This window comes from Tenrec ecaudatus, chromosome 16 (genome assembly GCF_050624435.1).
Source record: "Tenrec ecaudatus isolate mTenEca1 chromosome 16, mTenEca1.hap1, whole genome shotgun sequence".
In the NCBI taxonomy this organism is placed as follows: domain Eukaryota; kingdom Metazoa; phylum Chordata; class Mammalia; order Afrosoricida; family Tenrecidae; genus Tenrec; species Tenrec ecaudatus.
This window is the reverse complement of record NC_134545.1, coordinates 69,556,483-69,567,270: the sequence shown is the minus strand read 5'-3', so window position 1 is coordinate 69,567,270 and position 10,788 is coordinate 69,556,483. Positions and strand designations below refer to the sequence as shown.

At 42.4% G+C, this 10,788-nt stretch overlaps 1 pseudogene; it reads left to right on the top strand.

Annotated features, from left to right (window-relative positions):
* Positions 1-8,554: 8,554 nt before the first annotated feature.
* Positions 8,555-10,357, top strand: LOC142429081 (serine/threonine-protein kinase PLK1 pseudogene; annotated as a pseudogene).
* Positions 10,358-10,788: the final 431 nt, after the last annotated feature.

Here is a 10,788-nt window from a genome sequence, read left to right as displayed (position 1 = left end):
GCCCTTAGTGTTTCACCCAGTGTGGTGGGGTCAGATTGGGCACATCTCCCACACTGTGTCACCAGTGCTATCCCACTTAGCACGGTGTCAGTGAGGGGTGTTGTTGTGTCTCATTGTGGGGCAGCACTGTGATCCTCTCTGTTCTCTGGCTGCTCTGAGCCGGAATATTGTCCCTAGGGCTTTGTGGGCTGGGATGTGTTCCACTCTCTCTCCTTCTGTCTTTGTTTTCCCCTGATCAGGTGTGACCTCTTCCTGAGCAACAACTTCAGTGCTGTCCTCTGAAGTGCATTCCTCTGGGGCGGGTGTTTGGGGGTACCCACGATGTTGGGATTGGTGACCTCTCTATTGGTTCCCTGCTTCATGCCATGCTGCCATGTTGCATTCACTTCTTGGTGCACCGGGTTGAAGTCTGGTCCTTCTCTCCCTCTCCTTTGGAGATATAAACAACACCCTCTCCTTGGGTGGGTTAGTGTCCTGTTTCTCCACTACACCTGTCTCTTTTTTTTCTTCCCCCTTCATGGTTGGCTGCCATATGTTTCCCTGGGTTGGGCTGGCACCTCCTATAAACCTGGACCTCACTCTGGGAATGGATCTATACAGTAGCTTTTCCCTTCTGTCCCTTTTTGCATTTTGTTTTTCTTACCTCAGTGGACTTATGTTGTATTTGGCCTTTTGTGCTTGGCTTATGTCACTTAGCATAATTTCCTCCAGTTCTTCCCATGCAGCGATGTGTTTCATGAGTTCATCACTGCTTTTTAGGGATGCATAGTACTCCATTGTATGTATATACCACAATTTTTAAATCCATTCATCTGTTGATGGAAATTTGGATGGTTTCCAACTCCTTGAAATTGTGACCTGTGCTGGATGAACATTGGAGCACAGATGTCTAGCTGTGGTTTGTTTCTTGCCTATTCTGGGTATATGCCCAGTAGGGGGATTGCTGGGTCATCTGGTAGCTCAATTTCCATCTGATTTAGATATCACCAAATCGATTTCCATAGTGGCTGCACATACCTACAGGTCTGCCAACAGTGGATGAGAGTTCCTATCTCACCACAGCCCCTCCAACACTTGTCACTTTCTGATTTTTTGAATTGAGCTCTCCTTGAGGATGGTAGGTGGTATCTCATAGTTGTTTTAATTTGCATTTCTCTAATTGCTAGAGATCTGGAACATTTTCTCGTATATTTATTGGCATTCAGATTTCTGCCCTTGTGAAACTTCTGTTCATGTCCTTTGCTCACCTCCTCAGTGGGCAAATGTTTGTTTTTTTTTCTTGTTGTAAGTTAGCAGAGAATAGTGGATTTTAATAATAAGACCTTTGTCTGATGAGTCATTGTTAAAGATGTTTTCCCAGACTGTGGTCTCTCTTATTACTCTCTTGGCAAGTTCTTTTGATGTCCACAGGTGTTTTATTTTCAGTATAACCCTCTTGTCAATTTGTGTTTCCTCTGTGTTTGTGTCCTTCCCTATTTCTGATAGCCTATGTATTCCCCGAGTAAAAGTTCTCAGGTTTGTCCCAATTCCCTCATTGATGGCACTAAGAGTTTGGAGTTTTACCTCTAGGTCTGTGATCTACCTTGAGTTTATTCTTGTGCATGGAGTGAGTTAAGGGTCTTGCTTTATTTTTATGCAGGTAGATATCCTTTCTTTTTCAGCACCACTTGTTGAACAGGGAATCTGCTTCCCTTTTGATATTTCTTGGGCCCTTATAGAAGATCAGTTGTCTGTATGCTGATGATTTTATTTCAGGGGTTTCAGTCCTTTTCCATTGATCTGACTACCTACCATTATACTGATACCACATTGTTTTGACCACTGTGGCTGTATACTAGGTCCTAAAGTCAGGTAAAGCAAACCCTCCAACTTTGTCCTTCTTCTTGAAGCGTTCTCTGCTAATTCTGGGTTTCTTCCCTCTCCATATGATGTTAGTAATTAGTTTTTCCAATTCTTTGAAGAAGGATGATGGTATACGTATCAGGATAGCATTGAACTTATATAGTGTCTTGGGCAGAACTGACATCTTGTCTACATTGAGTCTGCCAATCCACAAATATGAGCTATTCTTCCATTTGTTGAGGTCACTCTTGGTTTCTTGTAATAGTGTTGTGTAGTTTTCCTCATACAAATCTTTTTTTTTTTTTAGTCAGATATGTCTCTAGGTATTTCAATTTGTGCTTGCCTATTGTGAAGGGTACTACCTTTTGATCCCCTCTTCCATGGTCTTGTCCAATGTATAGAGAAGTCCAAGAGACTTCTGCTTGGTGATCTTGTATCCTGCCATGCTGCCATATTACTCAGTCACTTCTAGCACTCCCCTTGCGGAGCTTTGGGTACTTTCAATGTATAAAATCCTATCATCTGAGAATAATGGAGTTTCACCTCTTCCTTCCCCAGATGAATACCTTGATGTCTTTTCTTTGCCTTGTGCTGTTAGCTAGGACCCCCAGCACGATGTATAACAGCTTATTTTTAAAGATGTCACTTTTTAATTTATTTTGGACATATTTAACACAGTGATTATACATAAATATATATAGTTATATATTTAGTTTTCTTAATTCTGCAGCTATCTAAGTACATAGACAAACAAACAATTTACAATTTACCATTGGTCACAAATAGGCTGTTTAAAATACTTTAAAATGACCTGGAATAATATATACTTAGATAATTTAATTCTGGTTAGAAATCGGATGTTTAAAATGAGTGAAAATTATTTCCTTTTTTACAGGATCAGTTTTAGGCAGTAACCATGATAATTTTTGTTAAATTAACATTTTTCTGTGCGTGATAGAAATTTCGCATGTCTGAATATTCTTCCTGTAATTTAAGAGACTTTATTTACAGAATTGTGTGTTCTATGTTTAAGAGTGGATGGAAAGGTACATGATTGACTGAAGAAGCATATTAGTAGGAGTCCTTAAAGCAAAACTATAAACACCCTCCATAAGTGGTATGGCTCCTGAGTCTGCAATGGGTGTGTGAAGTGATTTAAGACCCCTATCTCGATGTTAGATGACAACATGAAAAATGCTGACAGACTGGTAGTATACTGCTGAGGCACACATTGAAGGGGGTCCTAAGTTTTCAAAAGTCTAGTTCAAGCTCCCAAACAGGGAAACCACAGAGAGTTAATGATAATTGAGATCATATGTTTCTTATCAATGCTTCCTCAAGAAAAGCAGCTTAAGGGAAAATTCATAAATATGTGTCTTGACCACAGTCTTCCAATCCCCTTCCGCATTGGAGCCTTTAGCTAATTTGTTGACTTAATTACCCAAGGCACAGGAAGGTTAAACAGAGTGATAATCTGATTTTCTCTGATTGCTGATCACTGCAGAAAGAGCCCTCTCAGACACAAAAATAAACCTTGAACCTTAGGCTATGTAAAATGGGAAGGCGAGGCAATTATCCAGATAATTAGGGCAAAGTTGACTGTTTATAGTAATCAAATTATCTGGATAAGTACTCAACCTCCATTCTGTTGACCTGAACAGTAGTTTTAATCATATCATTTTATCTGATTAAATGGGTTATTCTTCCTATCTGAATAGAGTGTGAACTATTTATAACTCATAGTAAAATTCAGAGGGAAAATATCCACTGTAATAAACTAGAAACTATCAGCCTAAACTTTATAGATAACAAATTGCCTTTAGTCCAATGAAGGAAAGTGTCTTTAAAAAATTAGAAGACATGATACCACAGGAAGAAAATAATATGTGGGAGAAAATAGACTTACTGCAGTGGAGACTAATAAGAAAGCCTTCATGGAAAGTGAGGTAAAGCTCATGGAAGCTAATATGGTAAAGGGAAGGTTATCTTATACAATGTCACCTGGAACCCTATATTCGGACAATCTCTAATTGACAAGAGACAATAAAGAGGAAAATAATTTAATAGAAGAAATCAAATCAGTATTTCTTTTCTATCCCTTATAAAATATTTGCCTATTTTAGATATAAAAAATGCAAAAAATTATAAGGAAAGAAACCAAAATAATAATCCAGGGACTGCCACTCTTACTAATGTTGTGTATGTTCTTCTCTGGACTTTTTAGTAACATACTGTACAACTTGAGCCCTTGAGTCAAATTGTACATGTGTGTTTAATTAAGAAGGGTTAATGTACTATTGAAATCTTCAGCGATTGTACCAGGAGGGAGGGCATCGCAGAATGATAGCTTGTTATAGTGAGGGAGGGGATGAGCAGGGGCTCGAAGTCTAGGTGCCACCTCAGTGTATTGCCATCTAAAGATATGTACATAGGCCAATCCCTCTGTTTTTATGGGTTAATGTATTTACATCTAGACACACCTATGCTTATACCTCTATCCATAGCATTGCTTCCTACATCATTCCTCTGTTTCCTTTTACCTTGCTTCTGTCCCACCATTACACTCGCCCTACTTCTGCCTCATAGATTGCTGTTGCTCCAACACCCCCAGGATCTCTATATCCTCCTTGTTATTGATTTTAATTCCCTAGTTTTTCCCCAGTCTATGGGGTTGTTTGCTCACTGCGTCTTGGCCTCCCTTCTCCCCCCAAATGCATAAGCAAATGTTGTGAAGAAGGAAGATGGTGCTTGGATATTAAAAGATACAGCATCTGGGGTCTTAAAGGCTTGAAGAGAAAACATCTAGCAGAGAAACAACAAGCCCACATGGACGAAGCAAACCAACCTTTGCAATCACGAGGTGTCATCGGGACCGGGTAACAGGCATCGGAAGACCCTTAACAAACAAACAAACAAACAAACAAATGAAAACATGGTTGAGAATGAGGGTGGCTGGATAGAGACCCAAAGTCCATCTTCAGACAATGGAACATCTCCTCAGAGTGGTCACAGGGAAGGGATGAGTCGACCAGGGAGCAGTAAAGCACTGATGAAACACACAATATTCCTCTGGTTCCTTGAGGCTTCCTCACCCCACTATCCTGACCCCAGTGCTGCCTCTCACTTCAGACTAGAGCAGAGCATGTACACAGGTATAGATAAGAGATAAGAGCTCCTGACACATGGAATTCAGGAGCAGGAATTCGAATAGTAATCCCAGAAGGATAGGGAGAAGGGGTTAGGTGTGGAGAAAGGGGGAACCAATTATAATGATTGACAGAAATCCCCTCCTCCACGGGGAAGAACAATCGAAACCCTGGGACAAGGGAGACAGCAGTTGATATGAGACATGAAAATAATAACAATTTATAATCTACCAAGGGGTCATGGGGTGGGGGCAAAGAGGAGCTGATACCAAGGGCTCAGTCAAAAGTAATTGTCTAGAAAACAATGATGGCAACATATGTACAAATATGCCTGATACAATTGATGTAGGGGCAGTAAATAGAGTTGTAAGAGCCCCCAATAAAATGATCTTAATAAATAAATAAATGAACTATTGGAATCATGCTGCACATGATTTGTGAAGCATGCATTTTTATTAGACAAGATCTTGAGTGTTTTGCTATGTCAATAAATATGGATCAATGTATCATTTTTAATGTTCTTATACCAATAGAGCAGAAATCAAACTCCTATTTTTAGATGCTTAGATTGTTCCCCATTTTTATTAAAAACAACATGTTTTTGATTATCCATGTATATATCTTTGCATTGTTGCTTGCTTTTCTCATTTAGGTTAAATTCACAGAAATAAAATCTCTGAGTCAAAGCAAATACACATTTTTATGACCTTTGATAATACTGGTTCAGTAAATGCCATACAGGAAGTGCTGGTGGCTTTGTGTTGGACTTCTAACCACAAAGTCCGCAGTTCGATACCCTGAGCCACTCCATTTGAGAAGATGAGGTTTTTACTATCATAAAGTTTTATAGCCTGTCCTGTAAGTGACTCGTAGCAGTGAGCTTGCGTCTGAGAAATGCCATGCATTTTATACCACTTCTCAAAAACCTTAATTAAAAAATTTATACATTAAAAATTTTTGTTATGTAAAAGTGTCAACATTTTGCTATTTAAAAAAATTGTCTTTTTTGTAATTAATTTTCATTTGCACTTATTTCTTGAGTCATTCATTCACATATCTACATTGCTTTCTTTAGGGATTTTAAGTGATTTTACCTGTTTATAATAGTTCATTATCACAGCATGTTTATCAATCTGTTGTCTATGATTTTTTTTTCTTCTTAAAAATATACTGGACCTTGTTTTTAAAAAATAATAGCAGAGAATACAGAGGGCTCCCATATGCCCTCTTTCCCCTGGCACACAGAGCTTGCATAACATCTGTGTTAGAATCAATGAGCGGATATCGCTACATTCCTACTAACTAAATTCTGTATTTTGCGTTCGGGGTCACTCTTCGTGTGGTAAAGTTTTGTGAATTTTAACAAATGCAGCTGCGTCATGTATCTACCAGTAATGTCATTTCCCTAAGTGTTCTCCTGTGCCCTCTAGTCATCTCGTCTCTGCTCCCGACCACCGGTCCTTCTATGCTCTTAGGTTTGCCGTTTTCAGGGTGACACACCAGTTGTGGCCATTGCAGATTGGCTTCTTTCCCTTCGTCATGTGCACTGACAGACACCATGTCTTCTTGGTGGCTTAATCATTTGTCTCTTTCCATTGCAGCCTTTCCCTGCATGAACCCACCACACTTTGTTTTCTAGACACACATTAAAGGCTATTTTGGATGCTTCCCATTTGGGACATTTACAAATAAAGGTGCTAGAAGCATTCATGCATTGTATTCTGTGTGACTATGCATTTTGACTCAGTTGCATAACTTACTACAAGTGCTATAGTATTGCAGGATCACATGGTAAGACTATCTTTAGCTTTGTATGAAACTGCCACATTGTAATATCTGGATCTCCCAGCGCTGACTTAGCGTTCCTGTTGCTCCAAATGCTTTCAGCATAGGGTGCTCTCAGTGTTTTGCGTTTTAGACATTTGAACACGCGTGTTGACAGTTGGAATCCCTGAATGACTCCTCAACACAAAGACTTGAATATCTGCTCCTGTAAACATGGCAGCTTCGATCAAACAGAGATCAAACCCTAGGGGCAATTCTAGGCACTTACATGATCTCACTAGCCAAACCATCAATAGGAGTGTGTTGAGTATGATTTTAATTCCAATGTCTCTAATGGTATATGATGTTGGGTATATTTTCATAGACTTAGTTGTATCTGTGTATCTTCTAAAGTGAGGTATTTGTTCAAATCCCTTATCCAAATTTTAATTGGATTTTTCTTTTTCTGATTGCCAGGTGTTAAGAGTTGCATGTATATTTTAAATTTAAGTCTTTTATTCAATGTGCATTTTACATATATTCTCTCCTAGTCTTGTCTATTGATTCTTCTTTAGTTACCTCTTGCTATTATAATAGAAATGACACTGTTATTGACTTTACCGAACCTTAATTTATTTTCCTACAACTAAGACGCTGAGACCAAACCATGTTTCCAACTCAAAGCTACCCTATAGGACAGAGTTGAATCCCCTCCCCTGTCCAAGACTCTACATCTTCCTACGAGTACACAGCTTCATCTTTCATGTGAACATCTATTTTTAAAATTGTGTCCAAGTAAGGAAGAATATAAGACCAAAAAATTTACAAATCTATAGTTGTAACTTTTAAAAGGATGGCTAGGAGGAGTGGCTTATGGGTTTGAACCACTCACTTTGTGGTTAGCAGCTCTCTGTGTTAATACACTACCAGAATTCCTAGCTATGAAACCAGAAGTCCCAATTCGAGGCCACGGGGAAAGGCATGTCTTTCCCTGTCTTTCTTTAGTCTCTTTTGAGTTTCTGTCCCCAGGATATCTCCAAATAGCTTGGCAAGTCTAGTCCTTCATCTCTTCTGGGTAATTTGTTTAATCTCTTTTCTATCTCAAAAGAGATTGACTTAAACAAATCCTACAGTAATATAGTCTCACTAGTATAACAGAGAAAACATATTCTCAAATAGATTATAAACAAAGATAAAGGGGTTAGAATTTGTAGTAAAAATTTTAGAGGACACATTTCAAGACATAAAAATTTCTAAACAGAGTAGACTTTTGAAATTTTTGTTTGCTTGTTTCTTACTTTTCATGAAGTACAACTAATTATTTTTGCTTACACTGGTTGTATTTTTGGTGTATCTAAAAACGGTCCAATCAACCAAACAAACGAAACCCAATTTCAGTGCCATCAAATTGATCCTCAAACCATGGATACAGAATGTTTTTCCATGTTATCTTCTAGAACTTTTGTAGTTTTGTATTTTATGTTTAGGTCTAAGATAAATTTGGAGATTTCATTTTTCAAAACATAAGGTTATTGTCTAGATTCACTTTCATTTTTATATAGATGTCCCATGATTCCATCTCCATTTATTTAAAAGTCTGCTCTTTCATCATGCAATTGCCTTCCTTCTTTTGTCAAAATTAAGTATCTTTCTGTGGCTCTACTGGAGTTGGGCTGTTAATGGCAAGGTCTGTAGTTTGAAACCACCACTCCATTTCCTGGTGAAATAGGCAGTTTTCCGCTCCCTTAAACATTTACAGTCTCGGTCCCTGGCCTACTAAGCTCTGGAGAAACTGCAGGAGCATGAATGCAGCAGCGACTGCAGGGAAGCTGGTGCGGGGAAGCCCGGGGTCCCCTGCGAGGCGGCTCCGGGGGCGACGGCTGCGGTCCGCCGGCGAAGGAGATCCCGGAGGTCCTAGTGGACCCGCGCAGCCGGCGGCGCTATCTGCGGGGTCGCTTCCTGGGCAAGGGAGGCTTTGCCAAGTGCTTCAAGATCTCCGATGTGGACACCAAGGAGGTGTTCGCTGGGAAGATCGTGCCCAAGTTGCTGCTGCTCAAGCCGCACCAGAAGGAGAAGATGTCCATGGAGATCTCCATTCACCACAGCCTCGCCCACCTGCACGTCGTCGGCTTCCACGGCTTTTTCGAGGACAACGACTTCGTGTTCATGGTCCTGGAACTCTGCCGCCGGAGATCCCTGCTGGAGCTGCACAAGCGGAGGAAAGCGCTGATGGAGCCCGAGGCCCGCTACTACCTGCGGCAGATCGTCCTTGGCTGCCAGTATCTGCACCGCAATCGAGTCATTCACCGGGACCTCAAGCTGGGCAACCTCTTTCTGAACGAAGATCTGGAGGTGAAAATAGGGGATTTTGGACTGGCCACCAAAGTTGAGTATGACGGGGAGCGGAAGAAGAAAAGACCCTGTGTGGGACTCCCAACTACATCGCTCCCGAGGTGCTGAGCAAGAAAGGGCACAGTTTCGAGGTGGACGTGTGGTCCATTGGGTGCATCATGTATACTTTGTTAGTGGGCAAACCGCCGTTTGAGACTTCCTGCTTAAAAGAGACCTACCTCCGGATCAAGAAGAATGAATACAGCATTCCTAAGCACATCAACCCCATTGCGGCCTCCCTCATCCAGAAAATGCTTCAGACCGATCCCTCCGCTCGCCCGACCATTAGCGAGCTGCTGAACGACGAGTTCTTTACTTCGGGTTATATCCCTGCCCGGCTGCCCATCACCTGCCTCACCATTCCACCCCGCTTCTCCATCGCCCCCAGCAGCCTGGACTCCAGCCACCGGAAGCCTCTCACAGTCCTCAATAAAGGCATGGAGAACCCTGTGCCCGAACGTCCCCGGGAAAAAGAGGAGCCAGTGGCTCAGGAGATGAGTGAGGCAGTTGACTGCCACTTCAGTGACATGTTGCAGCAGCTACATAGCGTCAATGCCACTAAGCCCTCGGAGCGGGGGCTAGTGAGGCAAGGGGAGGCGGAGGACCCCGCCTGCATTCCCATCTTCTGGATCAGCAAGTGGGTGGACTATTCTGACAAATATGGCCTCGGATATCAGCTGTGTGACAACAGTGTGGGGGTGCTCTTCAATGACTCGACCCGCCTCATCCTCTACAACGACAGGGAGAGCTTGCAGTACATTGAGCGAGACGGCACAGAGTCCTACCTCACCGTCCGCTCCCATCCCAACTCCTTGATGAAGAAGATCACACTCCTTAAGTATTTCCGGAATTACATGAGCGAACACTTGCTGAAGGCTGGTGCCAACATCACGCCCCGGGAAGGGGATGAGCTGGCCCGGCTACCCTATCTGCGGACCTGGTTCCGTACCCGCAGCGCCATCATCCTGCAACTCAGCAATGGCTCTGTGCAGATCAACTTCTTCCAGGACCATACTAAACTCATCCTGTGCCCGCTGATGGCGGCCGTGACCTACATCAACGAGAAGCGGGACTTCCGCACGTACCGCCTGAGCCTCCTGGAGGAGCACCGCTGCTCCAAGGAGCTGACCAGCCGCCTGCGCTACGCCCGCACCATGGTGGACAAGCTGCTGAGCTCACGCTCGGCCACCAATCACCTCAAGGCCTCCTCATAGGACGCCCTCCCTGCGGACGGACTGGTGCCCCTCTTCCCCCCACCAGCACCCGGGGCTCGGCCTACACTGGTTAACACGCCTCCCAGTCCCGGGGGCCAAGGAAAGCGTGACACCGTCCTTGCGGGTGGGGGCTGTTTTGTAAATTATTTTTTCACGTGTCCAGGTGTGGGTCCCATAGCCACTTCCCTTGCGCCTCCCCTATGAATTATACAGATAATTTCTATTGACTTTTGGACTGTCCTATCCTTTGCTTTATACACATTAAATCTATGTGAATCCCCCCCCACCAAAAAAAAAACAACAAAACCTAACAGTTACAGTCTCAGAAAGCCCCGGGGCAATTGCACCCTGTCCTCTGCAGGGTCCATACACATGTGTGGTGATGGCTACCCGGCTTGGTGAATACACTAAAACACACCAAAATGTATACT